General features: G+C 45.9%; 1 protein-coding gene across 4 annotated transcripts in view; it reads left to right on the top strand.

The window, feature by feature from the left end:
• Nucleotides 1-15,072, top strand: part of Aff1 (ALF transcription elongation factor 1) — a 162,985-nt gene that overhangs the window by 60,849 nt on the left and 87,064 nt on the right.

Raw genomic sequence — 15,072 nt, 5'->3', positions numbered from 1 at the left:
CGCTGAGCTGAACTAATTTTAGGTCTGAAGATCATGGAGGGCAGTAGATTTGTAAACGTTAGAGACTGAGTAGATATAACTTGAATTTTTCTAAGAGATAAAACTTTCTAGGAAGGAACTTCTCTAAATAGAAAACCCCCTAAGTGCGTTTTACTTTAAAAACAAGTTTAATCCTTTCAAACTGGCTTAATGGTGTCTCCATTTTATTGGGTGTTGGAAGGAAGGGGTTCCTAAGGGAACAAAGGAATGGGGAACAGAAGTTGCATCTTTATAAAACCTTTTGCTAAATGCTAACCAAAAAGTAACGTTTAGCTTTTAGCATAAACAGAACCTGTAGATTTTCGTAACATCACAGTGACTGCAATGCCTTCAATCCCTAACGTTTCCCATCGCTTCAAATTAAGGAGCCGTTTGTCTTCCTTGGCTAGTAATAAAAATATGCTATTTTAGCAGGATATGGTTGCCCACGCCTTTAATCCCAGAACTCGCCTTTAATCCCAGCACTCAGAAGGCAGAGGCAGGAGGATCCCCATGAGTTCTGGGGAAAGCCTGATCTACAAGGAGAGTTGCAGGACAGCCAGAGCTGTTACACAGAGAAACTCTGTCTCAACACCCCCCAAACTATTTTCGCTACTTTGTCAGTAATGCATTTTAGTAAAGACTCTTCTAGATCATTTGTTTCCTTTGTATTGTGTAATTTACTTGTATTAAATATATTACCCCCAGAGTGCCCCTAAGAATCGCACTGCCCCAGGATCCCGTGGCAAACAACTTGAGATTAACGAACCTCCATAAAATCGTTGAAGCCGGCAGAGCGTGGTGATTTGCACCTTAGTTCTATTGTTCCCATTCCTGAGCCCTTAAACTAATGTCAGAGGTAAAATGAGATGAACGATAAATTGGGACCTGTGTCTGCTAGACACAGCGGTAAGCTGCTGTGATTAGATTGCCTCTTCGCTCACCTAAATAAGACAGGCAAGTGCTTTATTATTTGCACTTGGCAGTTAAGGAAACTGAGGCCTAACCAGGTCACACAGGTGCAACATGCCTGACCCCAGACGGACTGCATAGCCGCTACAATGTAGCACTTCCTGCTTACTGTTGCTTCTGCTCCAGCAGCTGCAAAACCTCAGAGTAAGAGCCAGAAAGCGATCTCTGCAGTCTGCTCGGTGCAGCATCTTTAATCTCAGGCATCAATGTGGCTGCTCAACACATCAGCCAAGACTCCGGCGTCCTTTACCTGGCCTGGTCACATGCTCTGGCACTAGAAACAAAAACCACAGAGCATCATGGTTGGTTGTTTTCTTAGCCTGCGTGTGGAGAGTACATACCATGTTGTAAACATCCCTTCGGTTTTGCCTCAAGTGTGCTCCGAGCTTGTGAAGGCATAGTGTGCTGTGTGGTAGAGTAGACAACCCTTTGAGATTTGAATTGAATGTATGGAGAAGGACTGAAGATATTTTTGGATTTCAGGACGCCCCCAAAGTCAGGCCAAGTTTCTTGAAAAGTGCTAAGAGAAATGGAAGCATTCTTTGTGATACTAAAACCACTAGCATGTGTCTTGTAGTGGATTGAAGATTTACTGTCATGACAGTGAACTTGGATGGTCAGGCTCAGTGGACTTAGAGATTCTTCACAGCTCACTGTTTAACCATAGTAGTTAAGAGCACTTCCTGCTCTTAGAGAGGACTGGAGTTCTGTTCCCAGCACCTACATGCAGCTTACAACCATCTGTAACTCCAGTTACAGGAGATCTAGAGACCCTTCTGGCCTCCATGGACCTCAGGCAGGCAGTTAGGATACATACAGGCCAAAGTATACACAATTTTAAAAAAAAAGGGAGGGGGGGAGAAACTCCACCAAACCTACCCCAAGTAGTTTCATTGTGCATAGACATATTTGGAGGTGGGAATTTAGACGGGGGTCTTGCAGGAGTGGAAGTGAATCAGGAACAGGTCCTTTTTTTTTTTTTTTTTTTTTTTTTTTTAAAGATTTATTCATTTATTTTTATGTACAGCATTCTGTCTGCTTATGTGACTGCAGGCCAGAAGAGGGCACCAGATCTCATTACAGATGGTTGTGAGCCACCATGTGGTTGCTGGGAATTGAACTCATGACCTCTGGGAGAGCAGTCAGTGCTCTTAACCGCTGAGCCATCTCTCCAGCCCAACAGGTCCTGATTTAAAGCGGACTTGAATGAGCTCAGCTGCATTCGCTTCTCTATGTGGCTCAAGGCAGGATGCTGTCAGCTTCTGGTATTCCCATATCAGTTGTGAATGAGAGTGCTAAGTGTTTATGGGCTCAGTAGCTGCTTTAAAACTAAGATTATATAGCCCTCCCTCTCCCCTCCCAAATCCTGAAAGTCGTTGTGCTTTGGTGGTGGTGGTGGTGGTGGTGGTGGTGGTGGTGGTGGTGGTGGTGGTGGTGGTGGTTGTGCTGCTGCCGCCACTGCCCCGTCTCCTCCTTCTCCCTCCCTCCCTCCTCCTCCTTCCTCTTCTTTAATGCTGGGAGTCAATATATAGAACGGGCTGGCCTCAAACTCACAGTTCCACCTGCCTCTTTTGGGGTCAGTGGCATGTGCCACCTTGGCAAGGATAGATTTCTTTGTAGTGGAAGACATTTATTAACTACCCTTTGGGGAAAAAAAAAAACCCATGGTTTATTTAGGATCAGAGTTGTGAGTTAGTTACAGCTTCTCTGGAACCTGTACACATAACACACCCTGAACACACTTCCTTGAGAGAACTGGTAGGAGCTTGATTTCCTCAACGTGAAACAGTTACAGATCATAATAAGAGTTTCTGGAATCTCATCTGGGTAGAGGTCATTCTGCCTGCAACTATTGCACACATAGTAAATTCGGTGTATATGGTCCTTGTCCTATATAGAGTGCTTCCAGGATGGTGAGGAGCAGTGTGGATTGCTAGGATAAAAAGACCCGAGTCTGGCTTCCAGCTCTCCCAGTCCCTCCATTAAAACCATCTGTGGAGTCTAGGATGGACTCTATATCTATCTTCTATCTTAATTAGTTCTAAAAGTGCCTTGTGTTGGGTTTGAGGAGAGACCTGGCAATCCCAGCAAACAGGACTTTACAAACAGGGGAAGGGTATCTGGGTGGTCTGATTGCATCTGGTGGTTGAACTACCAGATCCAGAGAAGCGTCCATACACGGCAAAGGGAGATTAGGTCTGGCCAGCACCTCCCTACCTACCTCTCTCACAGTTTTCCTTTGGAATTTGACACTAGTCAGTGTTAATGAAGCCCTGGAGTCAAAGAAGTAAAGTCAGGTTGTTCCCAAGATTCTTCTGAAGCCAGGTTTTTATCGGTTTAGCTATTCTAGTGAGGGAAGCTCTTCCTGTTGAGTAAAGTATGATCCCTAAGCTGGTACAAAACCAGTTTGGCCCCACCCTGTGCCTCCACCGCCTGCTGGGGAGCTACTGATTACCTGGCTGAAAACCCAGACTGCAAAGCAACTGCGATTAAACAGAAGAATTATTGGAAAAGTGTGGTTCAGGGAAAGAGATTCGGAGAGGAGAAAGAATGTGTGCCGTGCTTGACCCTCTGTCTGGTCCTCCATGCTCTCCCATGGTGTCCCACAGGGACAAAGGAGGCACCCGCACGTCTTCAGGAATTACTTTGTAGTTCATCCTGGGAGCCCAGAGAGCTTCCTGACTCACTGTCTAGTTCTTTCCAAGATGAAGACTGCAGGAGCCATGAGTCATTTTTTTCTGAAAGTCAGCTGGCTTGCAGGGACGTTGTTTGGGAAAATTAATGGAAACGATCTCCTAAGAGATCTAGGTGGTTCCATGCCACAGCCTGACTTGTTCCATAGCGGGACAGACCTGTGATCTTGAGAATGAGATCTAATGAACGCTCACGCATATGCAGGGAGGAAACCTAGTTTCCATCATGGCTGTGAGCAGAGTACTGTCTATCTGGCACTGTCACTTCTGTCTTATTCCAGTTGATACAGCACTGAAAAGTGGTAGAAAGGGACTAAATGGCTGGTTAGCTCTGAAGTCTAATACAAGCCTTTGGATGTAAAAATCTAGTTTTTTTTTCGGTTTTCAGACTTCATTTCATGTGTTTCCCAGGACTCACAAAAAAGTGTACTTCACCTCAGAATGTGAAATGTCATGGAAACCCAGTTTGTACCCCCAAGGAAAAGGTCTCTTAGACATTTCTTGGCTCAGCCAAGGGACTGTCTAGAGCTAGGGAATTGTTATTTTCCCTTTCCCTGTGTAACTTAATAATGCTCATCTGCTTTTTGACTCCCTGATGTGTGAGTCGAGCCACTCTTCGGTTTACCACAGTGCACTGATTTGCTCAAAACCGAGCAGGGTGGACCAAATGGTATCCCTTGCTTTTGATCACACCTTGGATCACAGGGCTCTGGAGGCAGAGGCAGGCTTGTCTCCGAGTTCCAGTGCAGCCTGGTAGGTCTGTGTAGAGTGTGCCAGGGCAGTGAGGGATACATTGTAAGTGGAAAAGTTAAGTCATGTTTAGTATTAGTTTCCTGAGTTTAGTTTTTAGACTCAGTAGAGGAATAATTTAATGACTTTGTGTTTGATGTCCTTGGGAACCTAATAGGAAGATTAATGATAATCCTGTGCTGATTTCTGGGTGTCCACAGACACGAAGCATCCTTTCCCTGTGCAAAGAAAGCTTTCCTCTCCCCAATCTATGTTGAGAGTTAACGCTTAACCAGTGACACTAGCCGGTGGACACCAGATCCCGAAAGCCTTGTTTTGCACTAAAAGTGTCTTTTCTTGTGTTGGTTTATTAACTGTGTTTTTTGTTTTTGTTTTTGTTTTTTTTTTTCAATTTAACTGGCTTAAATGCCCACAGGAATTTGATGTTAGATTTAAAGTATTAACAGGAAAATCCCAGCAGTGACATTATCTTGTCCAAAGAAACAGAAGTAAACAAAGGGAGAAATACTTCTATTGACCGTTAAGTTGTGTTTATTTTGGAATTAGGTTTTATCTTTTAAAAGGACACCCACAGTTTGACCACAACTGAAAACTACCAAGAACTGTCTTTCCTCTGCTGTGGCTCCTAGGGATGGTTCTGGAGTTCTGTTGTCTGTGTGGTCTTTCAACAGCGGTCTGGGGGACTGGTCTTTCAGTGTTGCTTGCTTCTGGCAAGGAATAATATAGGGGTTCTCGGGCCCTCCTCCTGGGTTGAACACCAAAACCACCAAGGTGCTTGTCACCGATTTGGCTTCCCTTCCCCCAGAGCTGCGGATTGGTCAGGCCCTGGGCGGAGCCAGGGTGGAACCCTGCTGGCCCTCACGCCTGGGGCCCATATGCCTGGGGCTTTGTGAACCGGTTAGAGAGACAGGAAGAAGTCATGCAAATACAATGTGGTTGCATTTTTATTGAAGACATTACTCGGGTATACACTTTCTCTCCCTCCCCAGAACGGAGAACAACGGGAGAGTATAGACGAACCCCCCCCCCCCCCCCCGCAGTCAGTCCGCGATCCTAGCGAGCATCGCTCACGGAGGTGTTAAAGCCGGTTGTGCTGTTGTTTTCGATCTGAATGTGAGCCTAGCGAGCAGGCGAGGACGGCAGTTGGTCGTGCTGCACTTGGCAGCAAGTGCTGCTTCCCAAGGACCTTGATGTTCAGTGCCCCCCTTTACTCTGCCCCACGGTCTCCCTTCCTACGCCACTAAGCCACACTCTCACACCACCCCTCCCCCTGCAGTCCCCCAGGTTCTTGTTCTTGTTCTCTCTGAAGAGTTACACAGCTGGGGGTTGCTGGTGACTAGGAACAAGCTCTGAACCCGAAGTGAAAGCTGTTGGGTGTTTGTCGAACAAAAGCGCCGGCTTGGTGTCCTGTGGTGGAACACGGGAGGTTCAGTAAGGAACTTTTAAGTGGGATCCGTACTGGGAAGTTAGCGTTAAACCCCACGGCACAGATCACTTCCTGTAGCGGGCGTTCAGGAAGCTCCGGAGGAGGTGCTCTTGAGTTTCCAGTTCTTGGAGCTCTCCTTCAGGGAACCATCCTGGCAGAAGTGGATAAAATATGGAGCACAACTCAAGGGCGCTGTGCGGCGTAATTACATTTTGATTTGGTGCACATGTTTTTGTGGCCTCGACAGACCACGGTCACCACGTGACATTCATCTCCGGTCACCGTGTGTCTGGATCTCCTGGTAAAGTTGCACCCGCCCCGCCCCCCCCACTTTAAATGCAGGTGTATCTGATTCAATCTGGAGGTCAGTGTATGGAAATTAACCAGCCGGCTCCCATAGAACTAGGAAAACTGACAGCTTGGTGGGAAATGCTTAGTTTTCAAACTTTAGCTGACATTTCTAATTAACAGGCTCTTTTTAATTAGTAGTTTTGAGTTACCAAAACATTGATAAAGAGGAGTCCATAATCTAATTTTGTTCCCATTTTTTTTCCTGGAAGGAAAACTTCATATCACTGGGAGAATATGCTTAATTTTAAATAGCTTTTTTTATTTTTTTAACGATATATTAACTCGAGATCCAACTTCATCTTGTTTTCGAGTGACTTTGAGGAATTGTTTGCCTGGTTCTTTCATAGCCTGTGTCTTCTGTTGACCTCTCAGACACGGACCATGTCCGTGCCCTGCACTGTGGGGGCAGAGGCAGGTGGATCTCTGAGTCCAAGGCCAGCCCGGCTTACAAAGAAAGATGTTATACAGAGAAACCCTGTCCTGAAAAACTAAAACAAACAAAAGCTGTAAATAAAACACATATGTAAGTTGCCAGTGTCTGTGGGGTTTCGTTCCTTGCTTACAGGGTGAGGACTTCGATTCTAGAAATAAATGCCTCCTTACTTACCCTCAGAAGTGACAAAGGCCTGAGGATTCAGGGACAGTCTATACAGGCCCAGTTTTGAGTTTATTTATAGCCTTTATTAAATGTCTGGAACTTTTCATGTCTAGGGTAGAACTCCCATTTCTTCAGAGGTCCCTGTGGTCCCAGAAGCCGTTGAAATGGCCGCACCCCATATTCTCACGGCCTCCAGCCAGCTAGGTGAGAGCCGTTCTCCTGTCCTGGGTTTTCCTGGTAAATCCTTGCGTAACCAGGCAGCTGTGCTCGTGACAGACTTAAAGCTTTAGCACTGGAGTTCACCCTCAGCTCTTCTGTTTCCCATGTCACACACATTGTTGTTCTAGCCTGGAATAAAAAAAAACAAATGACTCTACTAAGAGGACCTTCCACAAAGTCCACTCCTTTAATTTGCACAACCCACTGGTTTTTGACACCTTTATTTCTCATTTTGGGTGAGTTTTTGCCTGCTTGAACATCTGCACCCCATGCGTCTGCAGTGCCTACAGATGTCAGCAAGAAGGCATCAGGCGCCCGGGGACTGGGAGTTCTGGGAGTTCTGGGAGTGGCTGGTACTCATGTCCTCTAGAAGAGCAGTCAGTGCTGTTAACTGCTGGGCATCCTGCAGTCCCTCATCGATTTTGATTTTTAATTGCCCAGGTGTAGAATTGACCATAGGTAGGTATCTGAAGATTCTATTATTTCTTTTTTGAAGGGCAAGTTTTATGTATACATAACTAAGCAGCGTAACTCAGTGGTGTGCATTAACCGACTCTAGTGGTGAGTTCTTTGGCCATTGCCTCTTTTGTTGGGCAAGCAAGCCACAGATTTTGGACCCAGGATGTTGCCCCACTGGTGGCCAAAGATCTCATCCTATCTGCCCTTTTAATGGCTTCCACCAGCTTAAGCCTTTGTCTTCTGAGTTAGCTGTGTGAAGGCAGGGGTGATGCATGTCTTCTGTGGGCCAGCCTGGCCTTCTCATTGCTGATGCAGTAGGGACCCCCATCTTGTGACACAGGGCAGGAAGCAAAACCCCTCCAGCTTGCTCAAGTCCACGTCATCTGTGATGACCAATTGTTCCTGTTCTGCAGTAGTGACCGTGTTGACCCCTGCTTAAAGGGCAGACGGTCTCATAGCGGGGAGGACCACTTTGCCAACAGTTTTCTTATCAGCATGGGCCAGCAGCCTTTGCCGGCTCTCTGCAGACTTCTCTGGCTTGCAGAGTAGGCAGACTTAAGCAGCCGAATTCTGTTTGCCTGTGCAGGGCCTGGGGGAGCTTGGATAATGGGAAGGAGGTACTTGGAGCCACTTATCCAAGGATAGATAGTGTTTTGGCCGCCGTGGCTGGGTGCCGTCTGACAGAGTCTCTGAGGTCTCTTTAGGGTTGAATGAATACCGAAGTTCTCAAACTGAACACTGACCAGTATTTTGGCTTCCTGTTTCTTCACAGCAGGGTTGGGGGCTGGGGCCACCTTCTACCCTTGGCTTGTTTTTTTTTTTTTTTTTTTTAAATCTTGTTCTGAAGGAGAGAGTGGGTTTCTGAAGATTTTTTAAGTCGCCCTTCCCACCCCATTCCCCACGAACTCTGTGTCAGTTACATTAATCTCGGTTCCAGATCACTACAGTCATTATCCTACTTTTCTGTCTGTGCAAAGTTGCCTTTTCTGGGCATTTTACACACATGGCTTCGTAAATGGAATGTTGTCGGTTTTTGGGTCTGTTCTCTTCACTGAGCTACCTTTCGAGGTTCTGTTATGGTCCCGTCTGTGTAGTTCTGTCTACTTAACCACCACCGAATAGCAGCCCCTGCTCGGGTCAGCTGTCTTCTGCTCAATTAGGAATAATGTTGCAAGTTTGTTTTTGTTTTTTTGTTTTTTTTTTTGTTTTTGTTTTTGTTTTTTTTTTTGAGGACATGTTTTACTTTTTCTTAGTTATGTGTTTAGGGGTGAAGTTTATGGCTTCTGTGATAGTTTTATGCTTATTTTCAGGGGTGTGTGTGTGTGTGTGTGTAACACTAGATAGTGTATAGCAGCAATGAGAGGGTGACTGACGGTTCTTCACCTCCTCTTCTGTGTGGATTCTAGAGATTGAACTCTCGGTGTCAGGACTACTTGGCTTCTTCATCCTGTGAGTCATCTCAATGAGCCTCTGCTTACTTCTTTAAAAAAAAAATTTTTTTTTTTTTTTTGAGAAAATACCAAGCTGGTGTTGTAGCTATTTACCCATTCCAGCCTACGTCTAGGAGACGTGATTTTAGTAACATTTGGGAAGTTATTTTCCATCTCACAAGCTGTGTGGGTGGTGGTAGGAAAAGCTCTGAGATGTCACCGAGTCTTGTCTGATTGTTAGGAACACCTTTTGGTCCCCGCGCATGCTGGAGGTGAGGCAGGCGGTCCTTCAAGGCTGCCCAGAAAAACACTGTCTTGAAACAAACGAACAAAAAAGTGTATTATTCTTAATTTATATGATTTAAGACCACAGCTACCACTTTACATAGAAAATCCCCCCCCCCCCCCTCATTCCTTTCTTTTTTGAGACAGTGTCTTTCTGTAGTCCCGGCTCTCCTGGAACTTGCTATGCAGACCAAGATCCACCAATCCCTGCCTCCCAAAAGCTGGTAAAAGACATCGGCCACTGTGCCTGCTTTGTAATCCTTTATCTGTATGAGAGTTTGCCCCCATGTGTGTATGTGCACCGGGTGGGTGCAGTGGCCCCCGGGACTAGAGTTACAGTTGTGAGCTGCCCTGTGCTGGGAACAGAACCCATGTCCTCCACAGGGACTTAACCACGGAGCCATCTCTGCAGACCCTCTTCCTTGTGTTTCTTAATTTTTTTTTTTTTTTTTTTTGAGTGCTAGGGTTTGAACCTACGTTCCTCCTCCATACTGAATATGGGAATATGCCTTCTAGCACTGACCAGTGACTCACAAGTTTAACAATATCATTGTTTGCCAGGTGCCGTAGCCCTTGCCCTTATTTTCAGCATTCAGGAGGCAGCGAGAGGCTCTGTGAGATTGAGGGCACCCTGGTCTACAGAGCAAGTTCCAGGACAGCCAGGCCTACACTTAGAAACCTTGTCTGGGAAAAAAAAAAAAAAAAAAAAAAAACAAAACCACCAAAGAAGCAAAAACATTATTTTTTTTAAGTTACAAGCCCTGAATCTTGTAATTGCAAATGGGTCAGAGTCCATTCAACTTTAGTGTGCTTTTCTGTGTTTGGGATTTCAGGGTTCAGGTTGAGTTGGGTAGCTGACCTCACAGGTATGAGGCACCACAAGAGTTCAGTGTGCTCCTTAAAATAAACTTTAATTCCAGCAAAAAAGGTAAAGTTGCCATTCACATGGGAAGATATATTATCTAAGTGTAAGGTACCAATGAGACTCGGTGCTAAAGAGAGAAAGGCCCTAGAGCAGCAAAACTTCATGCAAGTGCTTATGGAGGTGCTGAGGTCGTCATGAGTACGTCTGGTGGGCAGGAAAGCCACGTTCTTGCTGGTGCTCCTCCTGACCCTGTCTGGATGTCCTCAGTCTGAGCTTCCGAATCTTTCCAGGGTTCTTTCAGCACTGGCACGTTGCTACCTGTTAACAGAACTCACTGCCTGGTAGTAACTTATTTCCTTAGTTGTATTAGATCCAGGTGTGGTGGTAAACGTCATTGATCCTGAACTCTGGAGGAAGGGACTGGTGGATCTTGTTCTTGAAAGTTCCAGGACGGTCAGGGCTACCCAGAGGCTCTATCTCAAACAGCAACAGGAACAAAATATACAGGGGCCAGTGAGCTGGCACAGTGGGCGAAGGTGGCTTGTGGTGGAAAGGGAGAACCTTTTCTCCCAGAAGCTCCTTTCCACACACACCTGCTGTGGCACGCTCGCCCGTGCACACACAAACACGTGTAAAAAACATTCAGAAAGGTCTGCCACGGTATTGCTAGCTTCCTGCAGGTGTCCAGTTCTCACCCGGCGTTCTGGAGTCGAACAGTTACTCATGGAGATGTTGGTGAATGCTTTTCTGTTACCCGTGGGCAGGGCATGAGGTTGGGTAAGACGGACAGCTTGTCTTCCCGAGAAAGTCAGATATCAGCCTCCAAACAGCAAATAAAACACGGCAAACTGACCAGGGCTACTGTGCAAAAATAGGGTGCCACGGCGGATATTTCTGGGGTCTGGTGCCATTCCTGAGCAAGGCTAGGGAGGTCTTAACAGGTTAGAGAAACACACTTGTCTCTTCCAGAAAGCCATGGAAGTAATTGTGTGTGGGAGCGTGTGCATGCATGTGTACGTGTGTGGCTTGTGTGGTTTTCCCCTTTACAGTTCTAACCTACAGGCTGTGACATGCTCACCACCACGGCTCTGCCCCTGAGCTGTATATATCTCAGTTCTCACAAGGTTTTACTATGTAATGTAGACCAGGCTGGCCCTAAACATGAAAATTTCCTGCCTTATCCTTCCAAGTATGGGCTCATCCCACCAGACCTGGTGCAGAAACATTGTTTTCTTCTTTTATTGCTACTTATTATATTGTTTTAATTAGACTGGGCAGATACTGGTGTTATTTAGCTTGACTGATGTATAAATACAAACACTAAAAGATCTTGAAAAGTTTGAAGGGGACATTTTGGAGCCATCCAGTAAGGGATGTGGTAAGATTTAGAAGACTTGGCTCAGTGACACCAGGAAGTGATCAGGGTTAGATAGTCGGGAGTCATTCAGCCTGGCCAATAAGTAGAAAGCTTAAAGCTAAGCTCCTGCCTGTCTGGAGGACCTGGGGTGAAAGGTAGCCTCCCTCCCCAAACAGGTCTCCACGAGGTTACAGGTTATAATTTTATGTTACCCAATCAACACACACAAAGGAGCTTTGAGGGAGATTGGCAGGGTGTTTCAGACTTCCCCTCCGTGTTTCAGAAAGAAGCAGGTGCATGTTGCAAGTAGCTTTTTCTCTGGTTCTGTGACTTCCTGAGAGGATGCCATCCTAAGAAACTGTAGCAGAACTGTGAGCCCCGCCCCTCTGGCTGTGTGGAATGGCTGCAGGAGTTTGCCCTGCAGTCATCTTCTGGTGAATGTGTAGTCGGACCTTGTGTTGCATATTCCATGATTTTTTATAATTAGGGCTTCCTAAGCATATAAAAAGATTATCTTTGAACAGTAGAATTAGGCAAGTTGTGTAACATGCCTTACTTAGAGAAATGTGTTTATTAGAGAACAGGTAATCTTCTGTGTTGTTCTGCTGCGGCCTGAGAGATGACTGAACGGTTCAGATCACTAATGTGTTTTCTACTGCCCTGGCATCCCGAGTCCTCACATACAGATGAGATAGATGGCTTTTTAAAACACCATTATTATGTTACACGTTTCGCCTGCACTTGTGTCTGTACACCACGTGTGTGCAGTACTTACAAAGGCCACAGGGGGGCATTGGATCCCTGGAGCAGGAGATTCTGACACTCGGGAGCACTATCTGGGGGCTGGGCATCGCAAACGTGAGTCCTGGAAGAACGGCCGGTGCTTTTACTTGCTGAGTCCTCAATCTGATAACCCACTGAATGTTTCTGATGTGCAGATACCAGTAACAGGTCTTCCTCCTCTTTTTGAAGATGGGATCTCAATGTATCGTGGAGGCTGGCCTTAAACTTACCATCCTCCTGTCTTTCAACCTCCTGTGTGCCAAGGTTAAAGACAGACTTTACGATCCTGGTTTGTGTCCTGATGGGGTAGTGTTATATCTTTTGTGGAGATTTGGGGTAATGTTTTTAATGTGTGTGTTATCTTGGTTTCGCCCCTCTCCAAAGTACCCATTCTTTCTGCCTGATAGCCACTATCAAATTCCGTATCATGGTTGTCTGAAGGACAGAGTGAGCGTCTGTCTGTCTTTAGTGCTAGTCTTTGCTGAGAGTTTATTCGTTTTATGTGTTCTGGGCATTTTGGCTGCATGCACATGTAGTGTGTATACCTGACACCCAGGATGGTAAGAAGAGGGCACCAGATTTCTAGTTACAGTTGGTTGTGGGTGCTAGGAACGGTCTCCTGTAAGAGCAACCTGTTTGAGCGTTCTCGTGAGCTTTGCTGTGCAGTCTTCCCAGATGACCTCAAGTCAGATGATGCTCTGTCGGGAAACTTGTGGTCTTTTTTTTTTTTTGTTCTTTTTTTTTTTTTTTTTTTTTTTCCGGAGCTGGGGACTGAACCCAGGGCCTTGCGCTTCCTAGGCAAGCACTCTACCACTGAGCTAAATCCCCAACCCTACTTGTGGTCTTTTTAATAGGATGCTTTCCTCGCAAATTCGGAAAACCTCATCCTGTTTTTCAGAACATTACAGCTTAAATCAGGGTTACCGCATTCCTTGTAGCTTTTCTGGAGATGGAAAAGGTGAGTGGTGTAGTTCCTGGACCTTGGTTCAGCCACCCATCTGTCATGGAGACAGGGAGGTCCTGTCAGTTTCACCAGAGAGCGGTAGTTATGTGCCTTGCCTCTTGCCATTGTCGAAGGAAGCTCACACAGTCTGATCAAACGTCACTGGTGATCGTCTGTGACACCCTGCCAATCCCCCTCAAAGCTCCTTTGTGTGTGTTTTGATTGGGTAACATAAAAATCTGACTTTCAGCAGAAGAGCAGTTTAACCTGTGGTCGGGAGTAGCATCTTACTTCTCTCCAGCCTTCCTTCTCTGTCTTTCTCTTTTTTCCCTTGACAGGGCCAGCAAGCTCTCAGGGGTAGCCTGTCTTCCCCTCCCTGGGCTGGGGTTGCAGGCACTCACAGCTGGGCCTGACAATTCCCATGGGTGCTAGGGATTTGAACTCAGAGCCTAGTGTTCTTCCTAACTGAACCATCTCTGTGGCCTGAGAGCAAAGATCCTTAGGGGTGTAATTTGTAGTTGTGAATTTTGACACTTTGAAAGTCAGGACTTGTATGCAGCACTTTTTAAAAATAGAGTCTTTTGTCAGCTGGATGGCAGGTGACAGGACACGAACTAGATAAATAGAGACCTGTAGACTCCACCTCTTTTCTAAAGGCCTGGGTGGGTAGGGGTGTGTGTGTGTGTGTATGTGTGTGTGTGTGTGTGTGTGTGTGTATGTATGTTCCAGCTGGGGCCTGCAGGGAAAAAAAACCCTTTGAAGTAAGAAGGAAATGTAATTCTGACAGTTTCTTTAGAGTTACTAAAGTACACAGTGAGGAAATAGGGCACACACACGCCAGAGAGGTTTAATTTTCTGAAGTCTCGCACACACCTACTTCCCAAGTAGAGAGATTCATGGCTTTCACACACAAGATGGGGTTAGGGCAACAAGGGAAGTGAGATCAGCCTCTATTCTAGAGCATTTGTTTCCCAGGGGAGCTGCATGCAGGCTCAAAGCCAAGCATGGTGATCCCAGCAGTCTGAAAGCTTAGAAAGTCAAGAGGTTAAGGCTAGCCTGGGGTACACAGCGGAATCCCCAAATCCAAGCCAGGGCAAACATTTAAAGGCTTTAGGTAAGAACCACTGCGTCGATCACAGACACAAAGAACATAGACAACCACACGCGGCCAACACTGTTTGTCCGACACTCATTTCGCGAGCTGCGGGCCACTGTTTTTCTTTCCTCGTATAGAGCCACTGTGAATCTGCTGGGTAGAGTTGAGCTTCCAAATGGCTCTGTTCTAATAAAACCTGAGGTGAATTGCAGGTTGGGTCTAGAGAGCAGAGTCATGTGGACAGGTGGTTGTGCCTCACCTGTGGTGGCCTCCATCAGTCTCAGAACGTTGTCCTGGTGGTTTATGTAAAACTTGAACACTCAGAAAAGCTGAATTACACAAGAGAAAGTCCTGTTACATGTAGATTGTGACAGCATGTTTTTACAGTGAATTAATGTCTTGTTCACAGTAGCCTACAATGAATCTATTTCTTTTTTATACTTGTTTAAATCATGTATGTCAAATACCTTTCCCTAAAAGTCTTATGGAGCGTGGCATTAAAGTACAGTCATAGCTTTCTCTTTTTTCCTAAAATATGCAAAGAGGCACAAACCTGAAAAGGCGCTGGAGTGTTCTGACCGAGCAGAGAACTGTTTCCAGCATCTCTCTTTTGGTACCTAGGTGGGAGGCTGACTTAGACATGAGTAACCCTGTGTAGACCTGCTCTATGTTTTTTTGTCCTTGAGTGCTGTTAATTCTGTTTTTTAAAAGCAATAAAGTGGTTGAGGCGTGGCTTTGCACGCCTTTAATCCCTCAGGATTAAACTCAGGAGGCAGAGGCTGGCAGATCTTTGAGTTGGAGCATTGCCAAAAGGACATAGTCCCTGT

This window comes from Rattus norvegicus, chromosome 14, assembly GCF_036323735.1.
Source record: "Rattus norvegicus strain BN/NHsdMcwi chromosome 14, GRCr8, whole genome shotgun sequence".
NCBI classification, from domain to species: Eukaryota; Metazoa; Chordata; class Mammalia; order Rodentia; family Muridae; genus Rattus; species Rattus norvegicus.
Note: the sequence above shows the minus strand (reverse complement) of the source record. Positions and strands in the feature narration are given on the sequence as shown.